General features: G+C 37.7%; 1 protein-coding gene across 5 annotated transcripts in view; it reads right to left on the reverse strand.

Annotated features, from left to right (window-relative positions):
* The window catches only part of LOC136850869 (glycine receptor subunit alpha-4-like), a 98932-nt gene that overhangs the window by 60677 nt on the left and 14893 nt on the right, over positions 1-23362 (reverse strand). For 2 of the 5 annotated variants that reach the window (XM_067124906.1, XM_067124904.1), the window contains exon 1: positions 17068-17177. The exons of 2 other annotated variants lie outside the window; for them this stretch is intronic. The gene's annotated coding sequence lies outside the window, so the exon portion shown is untranslated. Of the gene's footprint in view, positions 1-16607; positions 16731-17067; positions 17178-23362 lie in introns of those variants that run through there. One more of the 5 variants, XM_067124907.1, reaches the window with a different exon arrangement.

Genomic DNA, 23362 nt, shown 5'->3' on the forward strand with positions numbered 1-23362 from the left:
AAGTTTTGTATTTTTTGCAGATACTGCATTCTTCCATTTTAGGACAGTATGGCATGGTCTGAGTTTTGCAAACGGCTTAAGCAACCAGAGAAACCATGTAAGATGACTCAGACGTCGCAATTAACGGCGCAGATAACACTCCCATCAAACGAGTGAGACGTAGCAGAAGTTTTACCCTAAAAATTATAACCAGGACTGAAAATAGAATTGCTTTCATGACACAAGAGCATCAATAACGAATGCGGAGGTGTAGGAGGCTCTGTTCCCTTACCGATTTGAATAGCATTTGTTTCTCATTGCTACTTATTAAGACATACAGGAATTTTTACAATTTATCTGTCGTTTTCGTAAGTGTTAACCGCTTTTATACAATATAGCTACGTTGGGATGAATTTTACTACATGATCTGAATTGAATATAGCATTTTGGCCAAAACGAGGGTCATTCAGCTCTAAATGTTGACAGTAAAAGGTTTGAAAGGTGTAACAGGAGGAAATTGCAGTTGCAATATGAAGCCGAAGAGGGTTGAGGCTGGAAGAAAGAACCTGACATGAGGTACAGTAAAGGAAGGAAAGGGTTGTGCCTACAATGAACCGCATGTAATGCCTACAGTGCACCGCATGAGGTGAACTGACGGCACTAGCCCCCATGGAGGAATTTTACTACATACTGAACTGTAATCCCTCTTAGCATGTGTTGAATTGACTAAATTTTCGAAAACCGTTTCTCAGTCTCTTCACATACACATACACACACATACACATACACATACATACATACATACACACACACACAACACTCTCCCAATATCTCATTTTTTCTATACATCTTTTATTCTGTTTAACAAAACCTCTCTTCCCCTACCATGCACAACTTCATACATTTACGAAAAATGTACGCTCCCCCAGTCCACCCACCCTCCCTTCTCTCTCTCTCTCCCTTGGCCTTGAACGGCTCGATATCGTTCTCATTTTCATTCTCCCCGCTTGAAAGACGAATCCTACTGCACGTGGCGTGGTCGCTGGCCTGGGAAGACCTTTGATTGCTAACGGGTCATATAATGCCTCGGCGATACGAAAGTCTTTCTCTTGCAAGTGCATCTGCTATTGTTGCGCAAAATAGGTCAAGAATTTGTTTCTACGAATAATAATAATAATAATAATAATAATAATAATAATATGCCAGTGGAAATTGTAGTTCCTCACTGGAAGGGTTGGTATCGTTCTCGGCTACCACTCTGCCGGGCCCACGTTCGATTCTCTGACTGGCCAATGAAGAATTAGAGAAAATTATTTCTGGTGATAGAAATTCATTTCTCGTTATAATGTGGTTCGGTTTCCACAAAATAAATCTAATCCTTCGGTCCTAGGAGAGCTGTTAACCAACTGGTTCTTTAAACAAAGTAAAACTAAATCTCATCCTTAAAAAGATGGTCAGATTAGCTGAAGATAGAAAGGTGGCAGCTGTTATTCAGCTCAGTTGTCTGGTTAAACTAATGTATACTTAAGCTGGTCAGTCTTCTGAAATGTGAACTTTTGTTCCAGTGATCAAAGGAACACTAGGCATTGTCCCAAGATCCCTGGAGAAGGTAAACTAGAATCTGGAAAACTAGTTGCAAGGCCACCGAAAATAGCTCTTTCGGTGGTCTTGGCCTAATCCTGATATCGTTGCCAGAAACTTCAACGATTATGGCTAACCTTCGTAACCAATTAAATAAAATAAAAACTACTAAGGATGGCGGCCTGCAATTTGGTATGTTTGATGACTGGAGGGGTGGGTGATCAACATACCAATTTGCAGCCCTCTAGCCTCAGCAGTTTTTAAGATCTGAGGGCGGACAGAAAAAGTGCGGACAGAATAAACTGCGGAAGGACAGAGAAAGCCGGCACAATAGTTTCCTTTTACAGAAAACTAAAAAGGGAAAACCGCAAGCATTGTCAATGTAGTAATGGAGAAGATAAAAAGGATATAAAACTTGAAAGATAAAAGTCAGAACTAGCGAAAATAAAGATGAATTACTGCTTTAAAAGAATGGAAGAAGACATGGCAGGGAAAGTCCTGCGAGAAAACAGACAAGGACTTCGGACCTCAAGGCAGAAATGGCAGAATTGTTGGAACAAAGGGGTTAATTAAGACGGAACCATCAAAGACTCTACAAGTCAGAGGTAGATGGCGTACTAGTAGCAGTACAGTATATGTGGGGTGGTGACTGGCGTTCTCCAAACGTGGCTTGCTCGTGTTGCTTGTGCTTGTATGAAGCGACTAAGCCCGTGGAGGCTTTCGGCGCTGGGGGTGCGTCCTTGATTTAGCAATTAGTGAAGGAAAATGGCGGTGCCTTCAGTATTATTGTTTTGAACAGGGGGCCCCTTTTTCTATAGACATTGGCTTACTGAAAAAAAAAACTCTTTTTCTTCTTTATATTATTATTATTATTATTACGAAAGTAAGGTGGGAAAAATGACAAATACTGATCTGGTAACTTTGACGTATAAGGAATAAATTGTACAAAAATAATTAAAGAACTGAATGGACTCACTGATTGCTTAATATACGAGACACAGAATAAAGTGGTATATATTTGATGCTTCCCGCCTCTCTCTTCTCTCTCTCTCTCTCTCTCTCTCTCTCTCTCTCTCTCTCTCTCTCTCTCTCTCTCTATATATATATATATATATATATATATATATATATATATATTATATATATAAATATGTATATATATGTGTGTGTGTGTGTATGTATATGTATGTATGTGTATGTATGTATGTATGTATGTATGTATGTATGTATGTATGTATGTATGTGGCCCCCGTGTTGAAAACCTTTTCCTATATATGCAAGATGGTGGCTCGTTTGAAAATGATGCTTCCTTTCAAATCCCAGTAATCTTCAACTTATCAAGTCCATTGTAAGAACCACACATAAATAAATGAACAAATAGATAAAAAAAAATCAAACTAAATTTGGGAAGAATTAAAAAAGTAGTGAGGAAAACTGCCCAAAAAATAAAGAATAAAAATCGATTCTACCAATTAATGCGCCTCTACGTCACGAGAAAGAAAAATAACAAATACAGAGTTCCCGCTCCAGAAAATATACAAACAAAAATAGAAGTTTCGCGAAGTTCGTGTCACATTTGGTTTCAGGAGAGGACAGAGAGGGTCATGGAAGGTCAGCGAAAGGAATGCGAGTTCATAAAACGTAATGAGCAATGCATTACATACTTCGGTCCTCCTTCTACTTTACTGCATTAAGGAAAAGTTTTTAAAGCCCTTCCTTTTTATCTGGATAAATTTTCCATAGTTTTTAAATCCTACCTTTCTACCTTCACATTTTTCTAAAGTTAAAATTGTATTTTTTTAAAAGAAAACATGACGTTCTTAGTCTAATATATCTATAATTATATTTCTTGTCTTGTCAGTACATTTTTCTACAAAGTAAAAAAATGCAAAGAAAACATGCCGTTCTTAGCCTAATCTATGATTATATTTCTTGTCTTGTCAAATGTGAAATCTCTGAAATAATTCCTTTATTAATCTTAGAAAAGAAGTACAATTATTTGTATCCAGCCTCCCAGAATCAAAGGAAAATTTCAGACAAGAGCGTACTATGAGAAGCACTGTAGGCGTCTTCACTTTACCTTTGGTTGACCTTTCTTTGCTGTGAAATTCTTACTGTTTATTTATTCATTTTCTTTTTTTATCCTTAGCTAAATCTGAATTTGCTGCATTCATTACGCAATTCCATGCTGGTAGCATTTTCATCATACACATACATATGTGTTGCTGAAGAAAACTTGTTGAGAGCGATTAAAAATGAAGTGTTTTAGGAAAGGTAGCTAAGAGAGTGACTGGTTTGGTGTAAAAGTAGGTATACATACATACATATATATATATATATATATGTATGTGTATATATATATATGTATATATGTATGTATATATGCATGTGTGTGTGGTGGGTGTGTGTATGTATGTATGCATGCATGTATGTATGTATGTATATTTATATATATATATATATATATATATATATATATATATATAGAGAGAGAGAGAGAGAGAGAGAGAGAGAGAGAGAGAGAGAGAGAGAGAGAGAGAGAGAGAAAGGCTGAACAGATTTATACTTACATTCCAACCTATATACGAACGGCAGCAACGCATAAACCATAATGTATAAGTATACAAACCCTGATACATGACCATGACGTTTCGCACTCTCCCCTTAATACAACCTAACACCAAAACGCCTCCAAAGTCCCTAGTCATATCACCTTACAACCTACACCGGATGATAAGAGTTGCATAATCTTATCTAGTGGGGTGGGGTGGGGGTGGGGATTGCTGTTGTTGTTGTTGTTGTTGTTGTTGTTCAAGAGGACATGAAGAGGTGCCTCGTTAATCTGGCCCTCAAAAAGGGTCTGTCATTGTGCTAGTAGCATGAGTGGTGGCAGTGGTGGTGGTGGTGATGCTATGAGTGGTGGTATTATGAGCTGTGGTGATATATATGCTGTTGGTAGAGCATGGGGGGTGGGGGGAAGAGGGTTAAACAGTAGTAATAGCAGTGACAGCACTATAAATGGAAGTAACAGGGGTAGTAAAGGGGAGGTTAACAGTAGTAACAGCAGTGACAGTTTTAGAAATGGAAGTAAAAGTAGTAAAATGTATTTCTTTGATCTATTAGAGCTTCTCGGTAACACACATTATGCTAAAAACACTAAATAATTTTAATTTTGACCTTATTGGAAAAGATCTCTTTAATTACCTTGGTACTGCGCAGCGAGTCCACGATTTAACAAATGGCAGTACAAGAATGGCAACACGGACCTTCACATCTCACTCTCTAGCAATGTCCGCCAACATCCTCTCATTCATTCCTAAATTACATAAATATGGGGAGTGTCGATACTATTAAATAACCAGTGGCTGAATGAAACAAATTGGAAAATGAATGGCGAGATAACTGGCATGCGAAGGAGGGCAAAAAGGAGGACGAGAGAAGACACATGTCCATCGTTGACACGACGGATATTGGTAATAAGAACCCATCAACTGCGTGACGTCACGGCGTTCCTCTCGGTACATCCTTGTCACCTGCGCTAATCGTCAGTCTCTCGAATTACTTTATCAACCAATCTCCCCCAATCCCACCCACAAACCACCTGCATTCTCTCATCCTGATTAATCTGGACGTTCGGATTAACTGCAGCAGGTGCTTGTGCGCAATGCATGTCTGCTGCTGCTGTTGCTGTTGCTGTTCGGATGTCCATGTATGTATGGTCGCTCTCGCCCCCAACCCCCGCCCCCTTCTCTCTCTCTCTCTCTCTCTCTCTCTCTCTCTCTTTTCATGTCAGTGCGGTCTATTAGAGGTGTATCAACAGGATGCGTTGATTAGCACAACCTCCCTCTTCTGATCTCGCTCAAACGGCAACTTCTACAGCTCCGATTGTCATGTAGTTGCCAAGTAACAATGAAGGCAGGGAGTTCCACGTGCTGACCGGCAGCCGAATGGAACGGTACGAAGATAATTGTCAATTATAGCAGTCATCACAATCCTCTCCGTCAGAAGTCGCAGGCCATCTACAACGCGAAGGTAGTTGTAATCCATACTGTGGCAGCAGAAAGTCGAATAACAGAAATGGCAATAATTTACCATAATTATCATAAGTGATGATGCAAATGATGTTAAAATAAACCTAAAGGTCATAAACCTTCCAGTAAATTTCACTAGAATGAAATATTAAAAAGAAAAGGTTAATTACCCAAGAGCAAAGGAGCAAAGACCTCTGGCACCCAGCAGTGGGACATACGGAACCTCAGCACAGAGCAGGGACGCTGACGTTCTGCCAAATGAACAACGCGCAGAAAATCAAGGGCACGGGATTGCCATAGTGGAAGTTCCCTATTGAAATAGAGCGTATGGAAGATGGCCAAGCAGGAAATCTTTCGATGATGGTCTCAATCATAATCACTATTGTTAAAGAAAGGAAACCGCCACTTCGAGCAATTTTGTCTAAAAGATAAAGGTCCCGGGACGTTGCTGCCTCTCAAACGAGAGAACAATACGGTGTTCCGGGAACGGTAGAACAAAAGAGTAATTGAGATTGTTACATGAATGTCACCTCTGTAGACAAAAGCAATACCTACCTTTCTGTGAACACTGAATATTTTCCTACTGACTACGACAGGAACCTTGATGTAGGAAGCATTGAATCAGAGTGGATAAATGCCAGTTTAGACACATGCTCCAAGCCTCTCCTTTGCTTCACCTGTTCTGAGGCCAACTTTTGCTTTTTCGTCCAATCATTATCAAGTAAATTTACTCCCAAAAATCCTATCCAAAGCACCCATTTCCACTCATAACGTTACTCTTCAATTTACTGCCACTTTTCTCCCGCTGCAAACACTCTCAAACACTCTTGTTTCTGCCGTTTCTTCACCATCAACAAAAACATCACCACCTCCACCACACGACACTCTGTGCACAGCCACTTGCTTATCTCACAACTTTGTACCTACATATGTTCTTTCTCTGACTTCTAGAGTCACAGCCTTCCCTCCTCAAGTTATTAAATATGCATGTAAACAAAACACAACCTTGTCTGCATGTTTTAAAACAATCTGTGCTCTCCACATGAAACCTTTTTTTTTGCTCTTAACAAATTACTATCCACAGCAGGCAACCTCAACTCCTCTTTATATTTGCTACTCTGTCAATTCTACCATAAGCTATATATGCATACACACAAGATAAATATATACATACATACATATATATATATGTATATGTATAATCCTAAATATTAAGCAGCAAATACCACCCTTGTTGTGGAATTTACTTCACCCTGGGAGTCCCTTAGGGTCAGCTTTCGCACCTATGCTTTTTGAACTGATACAATCAATCAGATTGACTGATTGATTTATGGCTACTAAACCTGGCATCACAACATCTAGGTTATTGACGCCGAGACAGCTGACATATCCACGCTATGCTATGATAACACAGTGGACCAAGTGAATTTGATATTAAGAGGTATTTGTGGCTTAATATTAGAATAGAGAGTATAGAAAAGCCATATGTGGACTAGTGACAAAACTATCTATAAACTATAAATATATATGTGTGTGTGTGTGTGTGTAAGGGAAAGACTTTGAAAGCCTTAAAAAGCAAATCCAACAATGGACAGCCCGAATAAGATTTGTGAATTAAACAGACTGAAATCTCATACAAAAAGTAAGACTATACAGCTGTGTGATCCGACTGCTATACAGGCACGGATCATGAAATGACAGTGACATTGCATCTAAAAGATTCTGTAGATCTGAGAACAATGTTTTAAGAAGAAAATTAGAGTCAGATGGCAAGACAGAACATAGAGAATATTAGGGGTCAGATGGCAGAGATAGAATAATGGGAGTCAGATGGCAAGATAAAATATTAGGAGTCAGATGGCAAGATAGAGTTAAAAATTACACAATTAGGATTATTAAGGAAGTTCCATGATTATGTAGATGAGATAATGATGATGGGGAGAACAGTACATGATAGTATCAGCTGGGCTTGTGTGGGAACCAGCAGAGTTGAAAGACCCGGGCCTGCCTGGATGAGAATTGCGAGATGAAAGGGGGCTGGAGATGAGTGGAGATTGTGGAAGATATTGCACAGGAAAGACATGATGGGAGGAATTTCAGGGAGGTCATTTGCATAAGGCTTTGGAAACTTTATACATACATACATACATACATACATACATACATACTGTCCCTGTGTTTTTGTTTGAAGAACATGCCGCCCAGTTTAACAAATTGTAACCCGCCCCACTTCTGCTTTTGTATATAAAGCTCTGTCAACTTCTTTTGTATTCAGTGTGAACTTGGAAATGTAGAATAAACTACGAAAGTGCTTGTTCAAAGTCCTGCTTTTTACTCACCTTCTTACGTGGATTTTGTGATACATACATACACACACACACACACACACACACTATATATATATATATATATATATATATATATATATATATATATATATATATATATATATATATATACATGAAGTAATGTCAGTATCTAGTGACATGGTAGCATAATTTATTTTACAGAAAAACCAGACATTTTTTTTTTTTATCTTTTTCTGCAGAACGTTTAATGAGAAATTCGTCGTAATATTCTGCATGCACCTTCTATATACTCTGGCAAAATGTCAAGCCATATGCAAATTAGTCTCATTTCATTCAAATTTGCTATGTAAGCTATCACAGGTGAGAAACCATAGATGATTCAGATAAATCAAATCATCTGCACTTATAACGCCGACTGGTTACGACAGCTCTATATACACTTATACATAAAACAAGCAAACGCAGAAAATTTGCTTTGGAGAATATCTATTGCCAAGTATGTATAATGACGCCATTGTCGCGTGACATGGCGGCCATATTGGAAAACGTATACAACCTAAAAATAACTTATCCAGACTCGAGGAAAATAATTGTAAAATCCAAATCGATTCGTATACCAATCAGGATTTGGCAGCCATGTCGAAACTGACTTATGCCTGGAAACCTCGCCTTACTAATTTGCCAATTATAATAATTATTATTATTACCGTTATTATTCACTCACGACTTTTAGACTGATAATAATTACACGTCTGCTACCTTGACTGCCCCCTCCCCCCAAACCCCTAATTGCCTCAGCCTAGATTATTAACTCCTTTCGCCTCTTTACAGAAGTCTTCTTTTTATGAACTTCTTCCTTACAGGTCGTCTGGGGAAGCACGACTTCCTCACACGTCGTCTGGGGAAACATAACTTCCTTACACGTCGTCTGGGGAAGCATAACTTTCTCACACGTCGTCTGGGGAAGCATGACTTCCTTACACGTCGTTTGGGAAGCATAACTTCCTCACACGTCGTTTGGGAAGCATAACTTCCTCACACGTCGTCTGGGGAAGCATAACTTCCTCACACGTCGTCTGGGGAAGCATAACTTCCTCACACGTCGTCTGGGGAAGCATAACTTTCTCACACGTCGTCTGGGGAAGCATAACTTCCTCACACGTCGTCTGGGGAAGCATAACTTTCTCACACGTCGTCTGGGGAAGCACGACTTCCTTACACGTCGTCTGGGGAAGCATGACTTCCTTACACGTCGTCTGAGGAAGCATAACTTCCTTACACGTCGTTTGGGAAGCATAACTTCCTCACACGTCGTCTGGGGAAGCATAACTTCCTCACACGTCGTCTGGGGGAAGTCTGACTGAACACAAAGTGCTCCTGATTATCTCGCTTGCTTTTAGGTCCAGTTCACCTGTATTTTAGCTCATTGCTCCGTGCTAATTTCTTCTTTTTTTACACATGACCTTTTTCTTGTTTGTTTTACTTTATTTTCTCTCTTGTTTCTTTAATTCACAGTTGCATACTCTGTCCTTCTTACTTCTGTTTTTCTTAGATCAATATCGAACGCCGTCTCTCTGGATATAGGGAGCATTCTACTAGGCAAGCTACGGAAACATAATTGTATTTTATCGGTTAAAACAGCTTCGCTTTACATTCTAAGTTTGTCACCTATCTATCGCATTCAACTCCGAATTTTCTCTGCAATCTCTGACCGCTTTTCATTACAAAATCTACGAGAAGGGCAAACAACAAAGGTGAAATGACATTCCCCTGCAGCACCCCTCTGTTTACTGCAACTCATCTTAACGAGCCCCGTCAACATTAACTCTTGATGGATCATTTCAATTAGCTTTACATAATTAACAGGAATAATATACAGAGGCAATGTATGACATAACAATACTCTAAACATTTAAAATACAAAATGTATATAAATCTATATCTGTACATCTATAGATAGAGATTTATATACGTTTAGTATTTAAATTATATATATATATATATATATATATATATATATATATATATATATTATATATATATTATGTACACATAGACAAGCAAGCAAGCAAAAACAAGCAGTACAACAGCAGCAGTTACATCATGAGTCACGTGACCGTCCGTCCACCGGCCAAACGCATGAACAGGAATTCTCCTCATATCTTGCACTTAATAGAAATGATTATATCACGAGTGTACAGTAAGGGGAGCTGAAGTGGGAGGGAAGGGGGAGAACGAGGAGAGGTTACAGTAGTAGTAAAAGAGTAGAGGGGAGGGGTAGGAGAAGAGGGGGAGGGAGATATTTTCAGGAATAAATTACAATGAAGGGAAGGGGGTGTCCCTGAGGTTGATGAGGGTGGCTGATGATGTGTATACGAGTAGACTAGGAAGGGAGGGGAGGGGGAGGGGAGGTGGGGGGGTGAGACATGGGTGAGGGAGGGGAGGGGTTGCAAGAAACCGCCATGTCGATATCCCGCGCGAAATCACAAGAAGACTGCCATTCGTGTCTGCGGGGCTCATGATTCATATGGCTGGATTAATATTGAATTTTACTCGTTTTTCTGGAAGCAAACTTCTTATCTCTCTCTCTCTCTCTCTCTCTCTCTCTCTCTCTCTCTCTCTTCAGCCAAACCACGTTACCTCTCAGCGAAGAGTCAAACACGGTTTTATGTAGTAGCTGTCTCATTCACTGTCTCTTACGTAAACAAACATTTTATCTTCTACAAAAGGTGAGATACTTCAGTTAAGCCCATTCTTAAATTAAGAATAAAAATTCCATATATATATATATATATATATATATATATATATATATATATATATATATATATATATATATATATATAAGAGCCCATAAAAATGTAGAAAATAAAGGCTATATTTCAGAGACCAAACTGTCCCTCTCCTCAGGCGTTTTTATGGGCTCCTTATATTTGATGGAATTCTGTTTTAAGAGAAAATATTTCAGTCATATATATATATATGTATATATATATATATATATATATATATATATATATATATATATATATATATATATATATATATATATATATATATATATATATATATATATACATATATTCTAACACACAAGGAAATAACCTGAAATTGTGAACGTGATAATAATGGCGTATACTGCCCTATGCTTTAATTTCTTTCGTAAAGTTTTATATACGTGTAAAACCCGAACATCTCCCCATTTCAAAGCAGAGACAACTTGATAAATTAGAGACTACAGAGGCAAAAATAAAGGAGGAAAATTATATTCAAATACGAAAGTTATAATTCATCGTGTGTTTTCGTCGTGCTAAATTATTTGACGTGCTACTCATGCGGCCTATGTGTATGATGGTTCCCTGAGGCCGTGTATATGTGTTAAATGGGATTTTTCTTCAAGCCAAGCTTTTGGGAATAAATAAAGCGCAACAATATTAGGATGCTTCAACTATCAACGAAGGCCAAAGATGATCCCGAATTACGTCACAATAAGACCCTCCCTTTTTTTTCTCTCTCTGTTTACTTCTGCCTGGCACCGTGGCACTGACACACTTAAAACACAAAAGTGCCACATCGATGATGGGGGGTGGTCAGCACAAACGTTCATTTCCCATGCGCATGCGTGCCTCGTTAAGACATTGATTTATGCGCTGTTGACCTATATCGTAAGGCCGTAAGCACGTTTGCAGGCCAATGCATAATTCGCCCGTGACGGGGTCGTTAGCGGTCGTTTTTTTTTTTTATGTAGATCATAAGATTTGCCTGTTTTTTTATCGTCCGTTACTTGTAGATATTGCTTTTTTTTTTACATTTTTAGATGGTGTTTATTTTATTTCTCGAACTTATTTTTTATCTGATTTTGATTTATGGGAATTTGGCTATGAGGCCAAACTATGGGAGAATTTCAGCCCTTCATTTATAGACAGTGTTTATTTTATTTCTCTGACCTATTTTTTATTTGATTTTGATTTATGGAAAATTGGCTGCAAGGTCAAACAATGGGCGACTTTCTGCCATTCAGAGCTTAAGGTAACAAGGAGTTGGAGTGGTTAGACAGCAAGATAAAGGAAAGCAAGTGGGAACAGAGATAAAGTAAAAGGTTTAAAAAAAAATGGGTGCAGCTGTGGGCCGAAGGAACACCGCAAACACCCTTTAGGGATGCATACAGTGAAGTATTACTTCTTTATTTTCCTGCATTCTTCCTTGTTGACTGACCTAAATTACATATCGATAAAGAAGACAAAGGTCAGGGCCATACTGATTCTTAAACTGCTGAATCCTGGATGACTCTCCTGCTTAGAATACTTTCTAACATTAGCTCCTTCATACAATTCAGAAAGCTCACCAGTATTGAGTCAAACCATCCACGAACACTGCATTTTTCATCTCTTTCACGCACCCTCTTGCTTCCTGAATTTTAAGGTGCCTCTGTCCCTATTCCTCTTTCAAGCAATCTATCCAGCCATTTCCAGGTCTTTCTTTATCTTGTCCCTTCTTACGCTTCCAGAGTTTGTAATCTTTTTCACCAACCTCTCTATCCTGCACCCTCTCCATATGACCAAAGAATTTTTAAACACTGACACCTCTTTCACCTAGGCTAACTTTATTACCACCACTATTGCGTTTGTTAATATCTCTCACACTTTCAGTTCGTCTTATGCCACATGTACTACGTAAATAACCCAGACTCTAGCATATTTCCTCCATTGACAAACATCAGCACTTCACTTCCATAAATGAGGGTTGGCTCAACATTCATACATTCCAACTTTTGTTCCTGTAGACACTCCAAACTCTCCCAATCTTTTGCTCGCGCATGTTTGTTTTCTTTAGGAAACTTTTTTTTTTTTTACAAAATAAGGAGCCTTAAGAGTTACAGCAGCTTTTTCTGTTATTCAAATAATGTGCCAAAGTTCCTCAAATCATGAACGTAATATTTATATAATCCACTTGTGTGTTATTAAGACGAAGCAAATGGCAGTGTTGGACCCCATAGGGAGTAGCGGGTGCACTGTAGGCATTACTAAAGGTTCTTTGCAGCGTTCCTTCGGCCCCTAGCCTCAACCCTTGCATTCCTTTTACTGTACCTCCATTCATATTATCTTTCTTCCATCTCGCTATCCACTCTCACTTAACAATTGATTCATAGTGCAACTGCTTTGAGGTTTTCCTCCTGTTACGCCTTTCAGACCTACCTACTCTCAGTTTCCTTTCCAGCGCTGAATAACCTCATAGGTCCCAGTGCTTGGCCTTTGGCCTAAACTCTATTTTCAGTTCAATTCAATCGCGGTGTGGGAGTGCAGTGCGAAATCGGTTAAACTTGGTTAATTTCGGTTAAAATTGGTTAATTTAGGTTAAAACTGGTTAATTTTCAGTCTACTTGTCAAGGAGAGACAGGAACGAAAGTATTGCAATGGTGCCAATCAGAGCGACAACCCGCGGTATCACGACTGATTTTGTAATAACGTTTTAGTGACATTTAAATTCCAAAGTACCCAATTTAAACTATTGTTTTTAGTTTTCTGTAAAAGAAAATTATTGTGCCTGCTTTGTCTGTCCGTCTGCACTTTTTTCTGTCCGCCCTCAGAGCTTAAAATCTACTGAGGCTATAGGACTGCAAACTGGTATGTTGATCATCCACCCTCCAATCATCAAACATACCAAACTGCAGCCCTCTAGCCTTATAAGTTTTTTTTTTATTATACTTAAGGTTAAAGCTAGCCATAATCATGCATCTGGCAACGATATAGGACAGGCTACCACCGAGTCGTGGTTAAAGTTTCGTGGGCCGCGGCTCAAGCAACATTATATGTTTGATGATTGGAGGGTGGATGATCAACATATCAATTTGCAGCCCTCTAGCCTCAGCAGTTTTTAAGATCTGAGGGCGGACAGTAAAACGCGCGGACAGAAAAAGTGCGGACAGAATAAAGTGCGGACGGACAGCCAAAGCCGACGCAATAGTTTTCTTTTACAGAAAACTAAAAGTTCAATGTGTGGATATACGTGTCGTTTCACTATTACTATCAATGTTATGAACCACGTCCAAAGAATGTTGACATTATTAGAAAGCCTGAAAATAATCTTCTCTTTTCTTTTTACTGCCAATAATTCCAATAAAGACACAAAACAAAGAAAAGAACGAACAATGGCGCAACACACTTCGGCGAATCGTAACATTATACGGCCTCTGGACCAATCACCGTATTCTATTCTACTCCTGCGAACTGAATACAGAATTGAACATAGAACTGATTAGAGAATTTAGGCCAAAGGCCAGCACTGGGACCTATGAGGTCACTCAGCGCTGAAACGAAAACTGACAGTAAGAGGTTTGAAAGGTGTGACAGGAGGAAAACCTCAAAGCAGTTGCACTACGAATCAAGCGTTAGGAGAGGGTGGAAAGGAAGATGGAAGAAAGAGAATACGAAAGGAGGTACACTAAAGGAACGAAAAGGGTTGTAGCTAGGGGCCTAAGGAACGCACGCTGCAAAGAACCTCAAGTAATGACTACAGGGCGCCGCATGAAGTTCACTGACGGCACTGCCTACGGGGCACCGCATGAAGTTCACTGACGGCACATACCCCCTACGGGGTCTACTCCTGCGATAACATCAACATTGGCGACATCAGAACATGAGTGGAAACAAGAAGCAAAGTCGCCAGAACGCTCTCTCTGGGGCTGCCTCCAATAAGCTAAATTTAAAATGATCCACGAGACCAGTATTGAATTGCAACTCTTTCAAGGAGAGAATGTCAAGGCTCTTAAGATTGGAATTGGACTGAAATACAGAGTCTAGGCCAAAGGCCAAGCGCTGGGGCCTATGAGGTCATTCAGCGCTTGCCAGGAAATTGAGAGCGGGTGGGTTTGAAAGGTGTAACAGGAGGAGAACCTCACTGTGGAATAATTGTTAGGAGAAGGTAGATAGCAAGATGGAAGATAGATAATATGAATGGAGGTGCAGTAAACGGAATGACAGGGGTTGCAGCTAAGGGCCGAAGGGACGCTGCAAAGAACCTTAAGTAACGCCTACAGGGCACCGCATGAGGTGCACTGACGGCACTAACCCCCCCAGGGGGTCAAGACTCAAGAGAACGAAATTGAAAACGGTCAATGGACCGTCAGTATTTGTGGGAGGAGGAGAGAGGCTGGTCATGGGGAGATGGCACGTGATTGCTCAACCCAAAGAGATCAGTGACCAAAATAGTACCTGTAGCATAAGACAGACTGAATTAAAAGTTAGAATAAGGCAAGATTTTTTTTTTTTTTTGGAATGGAAAGAAAAAAGAATATCACTCAAATGTCTTCAACATATCAAAAGTTCGATCGAAGGAATGTCATCATCTTTCTGAATAAATACTACGTAAAATTCATTATCAAAATACATGAAACGGATTGAACAGTAATTCAGATATTGCGTTTTAAAGCAAAATTGGTAATAACATTATAGAACATGCGACAGAAACATGTAAGTAGTGATGGCCTATTGGGAAAGCCATACGACGTAGTTCATATCACCATACCGTAGGGCTAGCTACCGCATCCCAAAAACTTTGCTTGGAAACTTAGTGGTACCACCCTCTGAGTGCCACTATCCTACCCCCCCCCAAAAAAAAAAGCTAGGAATTTTGAAATAATGTTGGTGTTTAGCATAGCAATGACTGCTCATCCACAAATATGAAAACAGAAATCAAACATATGTATGGGTTAAATCTATCACTAAACGCCTACAGACATTCACAAACACACACACATAAATATCCACACAAACACTTTCAGACACATTATGTAAATAAATACAACCACACACATGTATACATATAAACACACATACAGTATATATACTTATATAAACATCACACACACATATATATATATACATATATATAAATATGATATTTATATATATACCATATATATATATATATATATATATATATATATATATATATATATATATATATATATATATATGAGCACGTGTAACTGTTTTATGCAAATCACTGAAATTAAGTTTTATAAATATCTATCTATCTATCTATCTATCTATATAATATATATATATATGTATGTTTATCTATCTATCTATCTATCTATCTATCTATCTATCTATCTATATATATATGTTTATGTTTTTGTAAACAAGAATCATATTAAGTCGGTTTTACCATACGCTTTCATATACAGCAAAAGAACAATGATCTAAACGCGACCCGAAGTGAACGTGATTGCACAGCAACCAACCATGCTTTGTAAAAAAAAAATAAAAATAAAAATAAAAAAAATAAAAAAATCACAATTCAAAATGAAAGGCTGTTCAGAAAGTGCAGCGAAGCTCACAGAGTGAACAGAAGCCTAAGATTAAAAGCAATCTTTATCTTTACCTTAAATTTTGAAAGTCTCGCCAATTGACAGTCAAAACTCTCACACGAAAATATGCGGCAATGTCCTCATGTCCTTTCTCACAAATCGCATATATAGATTCTCACTAACAAACCATCACTGGGTTATCACATGCAATTATTCTGTCTTCAGAACCGAACTAGCCATGCAAAAATGACAATACTTGACACTTCCCGTCAAAGTGGAATGCATTGGATCTACGTCTCTCAATTCTACGACGGTTCACCAAACCTCTTCATTCATCTAATTCTCTTTTTTTTTCGAATTCCTCAGTCTGGCTCGTAAACAACGCTTTCAAAGTACCCGTTCATTGTGCCCGACAGAATTTCAGTTCCAAAACGGGGCGATTTCCTTCGTCATCACGCCCGCTGCGACACATTCTGGCTCCTGTCTCGGAAAGCCCTCGGGGCTAAATCATTTTTGAATTGGCGATTTCCGTTTTATCATCTCTCGACTCCGCCCCTTTTCCAGTCTCGTGACTTCAACGCGAAGGGAAAACGAACTGCACACGGGATTTCCCCCACGAAAGAGAGAATGTCAGTCACACCATATGGTGACGCTAGGGAAAGATAATCCGATTCAGCAGCGTGGCGAATTGCTACTCTTTTCTGTCAACCAAAATTTCAAAAGACGGCATAAGACGTTGGCGGGCGACCTCGATCATCATTCACTCCTTCGAAAACAATACGCGCCGATAGGCCTCCTCCCTCGCCACGGTGGGCGTGTCCTCTCGTGACGGGGTTAAGAATGACTGCATACACACCTGTTTGGTCACAATCACGGTTTCAACTGACCACGAGCAAAGCCTTGCAGGCATTTATGAAGCTAAGTTGCTGCAGTACCCCGAGAGCACCTGATGGACCCTCCAGCCCCAAGGTAGCAACGATTGCGCTGCGCATGCGCATGAAATCGTAAACAAAACAAAGCCGCTATTCTATCGACGTGACATGAACGCAATGCCCGCTTGGCAATAAAAGCAATTTAGATCGTTTTCCTCACTGTTTACTCGTGGGGGATATTGACGGAATGCTTTATTACGAAGCAAGACGATTTTTTCGACACGAGAACTTGAAGAGTAGCAGCTACAGTGCGAAGGAGGTGAAAGAGAGACAATGAAACGGACCGTTGCGTGTCAATGAAGAGTTGTCATGTATTCTGTGCACGAGGATCCTGCAGAGGAGCTGACCATATTATAAAACCCGGTAACTGGCTGAGGCCTTATTAGCGTTTAATGTAGTAGGCTTTTTAAAAGGTAAAATGTGCTTGTGACATTACTGCACTGTGCGCAGTTTTTTTTTTTTTATCTAAATCAGCGTGACAGGTCATTTATTATAATTACCTTTATATATATATATATATATATATATATATATATATATATATATATATATATATTTTTATATTTATATATATTTATTTATTTTATATATGTGTGTATAACGTGTGTGTGCATTTACAAATAACTGTCCTTCATGTAATAATATATATAACTACAGTGTATATATATACATATATATAGATATAGAGAGAGAGAGAGAAACTATGGCTCGGGCCTTAAGAACAAAAGTAAACATATATTTATAATAATGATTTGGGGCAATCTTGAAAAAAGATAACTCAGAAGCTAATCACTAGCATATATCAGACATTGCAAAAATTGCAAATATGTGTTAGATGATAACTGAAAACAAAAGTTAGATGCAGACACAAAAGTACAACAGAAGTTTGTATTAGATGGTAAAGCGAATGGTGAGCAGAATTTAGTTACATAAACATAGGTTAGACATTTTTAAGACAAAAATATCAATTAACCAGTTTGATAACATGTCTCATGACAAATGAAAATCTAATCTACTTGTGGTGACAAAGTTTTTCATTAAAATGAAAGGAAACAAAAAAATGCCCGAAGTTTCATCGGCGCAGTCGAGTTTTCTGTACATCGTATAATCAAGGCCACAGAAAACAGACCTATCTTTCGGTGGTCTAGGTATAATGCTGTATGAGCCGCGGCCCATGAAACGCTCAGCCGGCCGTGGTGGCCAGTGTTGTTGCGTTGCCAGAAGCACGATCATGGCTAACTTTAATCTTCAATCAAATTAAAACTACTGAGGCTAGAGGGCTGCAATTTGGTATGTTTGATGATTGGAGAGTGGATGATCAAAATACCAATTTGCAGCCCTCTAGCATCAGTAGTTTTTAAGATCTGAGGGCGGATAGAAAAAGGTGCGGACGGACAGACAAAGCTTGCACAATAGTTTCTTTTCAGAAAACTAGAAAGGTCAAAAGTGTTGAGATAAACTGTTTCAATACTTGTAGGGTCAGGAATGTGAACATAACTACACATACGTATTTATGACACTCGGGGGTTGCTTTCATTTCTTGTGGTGATATATAGGATGTACACTTTTGCTAAAAACTGCAGGCCGCCAGAAGTTGAGAGGAAGTTTAGAATAGCTGGATCAAATTGTCAGAATTTTACTCTCTAGGTAAACAGATCACAGGCAGTGATGCATATCTCTCTCTCTCTCTCTCTCTCTCTCTCTCTCTCTCTCTCTCTCTCTCTCTCTCTCTCTCTCTCTCTCTCATCTACTCTGCCCTAAAATGGAAGACTGCAGTATCTGCAAAAATACAAAACTGAGAAAAATGGTAGATACTGCAGTTTTCCCTTGCCTTACTACTGATTTTGCAGATATTGCAAATGTTACCCCCCCTAAAAAAAAAGCATTGAAGAATCATTCTGAAACTGCAGTAACTTGTGTATTAGTGTTTCACGAGCCCAATAGGTGGCATATCTCAATTTCGAAAATGTTGCAGATACTGCAAATGGGACCCCCTAAATAAAGCATTGAAGAAGAATCATTCTGAAACTGCAGTAACTTGTGTATCAGTGTTTCACGAGCCCAATAGGTGGCATACCTCAATTTCGAAAATTCTGCAGATACTGCAGTTTTCCATTTTAGGGCAGTATTAGTAACTGCCTTTGGCGCACATCTCTGGACAATAACAACACAGTGAGGAAAGTTCACTTAATCGGGATATGATAATGCAGCAAAACATAGACACAATAGACCCTATTAGTCATATCTAAGTAATAAAAGAACATCGCAAATCCTATGAAAAAGTAACCTCAATAATGGCTGACGAGTTCATTGTTTTTAACTTCTAAACTGCTCTTTGTAAGTCACAAAGATAGATAAAAACAAACCTCGTGCGGGAGATTTTTATAGGCTGCGACCCTCACGAGACTATGAGAGAAAGAAGCAATTGTGACGGACGTGATATTATAGGCAGTCCTTTTTAGGAGTCTTTTTCTTATCACTTCTTATCCTCGCGTGATGATGCAGGTTAATTTTTTTTTTTTTACTCTGGTAATGCTATTTTTGTTCTCTCCTCTGATAACACTTTCTGCAGTATTCATTGATAACTATGCTGGTGTTTCACTTATTTGTTATTCTTTAAATAATTTTTTTTTCAAAAATTTTTTTGCTGTTTCTTCTTCTTCTTCTTCTTCTTCTTCTTCTTCTTCTTCTTCTTCTTCTTCTTCTTCTTCTTCTTCTTCTTCTTCTTCTTCATTCAGTCTTTCTATTTTCACTTTTATCCATTAACGTCTTGTGTGGGTTTTCCGTTTCTTACGTAACACTTCCTTCGCCTCGATCAAAATGAGAAGTTTAAAGCTAATATTTCTTCTTCTTCTTCTTCTTCTTCTTCTTCTTCTTCTTCTTCTTCATTCAGTCTTCCTATTTTCACTCTTATCCATTAACGTCTTGTCTGGGTTTTGTTTCTTACGTAACAATCCCTTCGTCTTGATAAAGCTGAGAAGTTTAAAGCTAATATTTTCTTCTTCTTCTTCTTCTTCTTCTTCTTCTTCTTCTTCTTCTTCATTCAGTCTTCCTATTTTCACTTTTATCCATTTACGTCTTCTGTGGGTTTTCCGTTTCTTGCATAACAATCCCTTCGCCGCGATAAAAACGAGAAGTTTCAAGCTAATATTTTTTGTCACACGACCCGATTTCAGACGCGGAGTTTCCCTACCTTGACCTGTCTTCCGTGTGTTTGTTTTTCTATTGATGGCGTGTTTTGGAACGGTAAACGACACCGCAGTCACTCCTTGTCTTGAACAGATGGTCATAAATATAAGAAGATTTAATCGACAAAAAAATATGTGATACAAATTGAGACAATAGAAATTGTGTGCAGGTTAGTTTTTCGAATGTTGTGGACTGATGGAAGCGGTTAGCATCTCCTCCTTATATTGTTGTTGTTATAATTTTCTTTGTTGCTTGGATGAACTAACTAGGTTATATCTGATGCCATATTTGATTGGCTTAGGCCGTGCAGTGACTGTATAAACAATGTATGAAAGTTTAATTAAAACATCTAGTGAACATTTTTACAAATTAATGTATGCGCTTGTGTTTTATATATATATATATATATATATATATATATATATATATATATATATATATATATATATATATATATATATATATATATATATACAAAACATATATATATATATACAAACACACACACACACTATACACACACATATACATATGTATATATATATATATATATATATATATATATATATATATATATATATATATATATATATAGAGACATACAGATAGACACACACACAGATATATATATATATATATATATATATATATATATATATATATATATATATACATATTAATAATAATAAATAAATAAATAAGGAAAGCGTGCCAAAGTATACCTTGAAATGAAATGAAGTAGATTTCAATAATCATAATAATTCTGGGAAATTCTTTAAGCGCAGATTAAACTCACACATCGCATAACCTAATATGCAAGATTATATTAACACGTGAAGCAAAATAAACGCTGCTAGGGGAGTGACGAAATTCCTCAGAATATGTAAAAAAAAAAAAATGCATAATTATATCCCCATAGAGTAAAATAAAATAAACCTTGATATTAATACCCAGCTCAAACGTTCGTGAAACCTACATTTCTATGACAAATTAATGAGCGCAGAGTGTTTTATATACATATGTAAATTAACCGTTGTACAGAGTATCTAATGCAGGACCATCCAAGTTATTTAGTCTGAGGAACCACTCTTGACAAAACAAGAAGTCATGGTGGCCACCTGTGTGTGTATGTGTGTGTGTATGTATGTATATGTGTATGAATGTATGTGTGTATGTATATGTATACGGGCCACCTGTGTGTATGTATATGTGTATGTATATATGTGTATGAATGTATGTGTATGTATATGTATACGGGCCACCTGTGTGTGTGTATTTATATGTGTATGTATGTATATGTGTGTATGTATATGTATATATATTACTATTATTAGTTGTAGTAGTAGTAATAGTAGTAGTATTATCAGTAGTAGCACTACTACTACCACTACTGAAGTAATTCACTATGTCTCAGGAAACGACGCCAAGGACAATATTAGGTGGGGTAGATCAGGATCACAAAGACAAACCTTACAAATATACTCTCACACACATACACACAAACAAACGCACATACATACACACACACACACACACACACGATACGAGATTGCGTGTAGCGACGCTCCTGATCGCTGTAGATAAAAGCTAGCACACTATTAACTGTAGGGTTCATCCTTTCATTTGGTTTGTTCATCTTTCTTCTGAGGTGAGTTTCTGACTAGGCTTATATATTTTAGGCTACTTCTCCATTACATTCGAATTACAATTTTTTTTAATTTGCTATACACTAGTTAGAACATCTTTTACTAAATGAATATATGGCTAAAATGAAAATAAATATACTGTACGTATCTGGAAATATATTCTGTAGTGATGAAGGTCCGGTTAATGTCTGCTGTCTCTCTCTCTCTCTCTCTCTCTCTCTCTCTCTCTCTCTCTCTCTCTCTCTCTCTCTCTCTCTCTCTCTAAATGAATATATGCTAAAATGAAAATATATATACTGTACGTATCTGGAAATATATTCTGTAGAGATGAAGATCTGGTTAATGTCTGCTGTCTTTGTGCGTCTCTCTCTCTCTCTCTCTCTCTCTCTCTCTCTCTCTCTCTCTCTCTCTCTCTCTCTCTCTCGTCAGGAGCCCAATAAGGGTACTCCATTGAAATCTGCTACAGGTTATAAATATTCCGTCGATGACTTTTGTTTTTGTGACGCCATGTTGATAATTTTATAAACTAAATCATAAAAATCCCCTCCCAAAAGAAACTGACTGAACGGATTCCTAAAGGAATTCAAAGGTGCTCTGTAAATCAAAGAAAGTAAAGGATAAAATTGCTGTCCCGATTTAAAACAGCAACGGAAAAATCTAACCCCTGCCCCACATCCCCTATAGGCCTACTTTCCGAAGAGCTGCTGACTGAGGGCATTAGTCACTCTGACGGAACAAAGATATATTCACGCTCTGATGGAAACTGCACGCTTCATGCTTATCATAGTATAAAAATAGACTATCATGCTTAATTATGAATGAAGGGAGACCTTCCGTCTGTCTGTCCGCCACAGTATTTGCCACAGCAATTACAGCGTCACTGGAACACCGTCTTGATAATAATTCGAAGCAGATGTCAGAGAGGGAGCGCAAGCATTTAATGTACTGTGTATGTATAACATGTCTCCATATTGACAGATCAGCGATAAGAACGCAACGCATATTATATATATATATATATATATATATATATATATATATATATATATTATCTGCCAACTTTCCTTTGCTTTTAATTACAAAATGATGAATAAATTCAGTTATGCAAAAACGAAATTCGTTCGTAAATATAATTTTGATAAAACGGTTGAGTCCTCATAAATTTTGACAAAGGTTTGCATCTGGAATATTAATTTTATAAATATAATTCATATATATATATATATATATATATATATATATATATATATATATATATAATATATATATATATATATATATAAAATATATACAGTATATATATTTTTTATATATATATATTTTATATATATATATATATATATATATATATATATATATATATATATATATATATATATATATA

This window comes from Macrobrachium rosenbergii, chromosome 22, assembly GCF_040412425.1.
Source record: "Macrobrachium rosenbergii isolate ZJJX-2024 chromosome 22, ASM4041242v1, whole genome shotgun sequence".
Classification (NCBI taxonomy): domain Eukaryota; kingdom Metazoa; phylum Arthropoda; class Malacostraca; order Decapoda; family Palaemonidae; genus Macrobrachium; species Macrobrachium rosenbergii.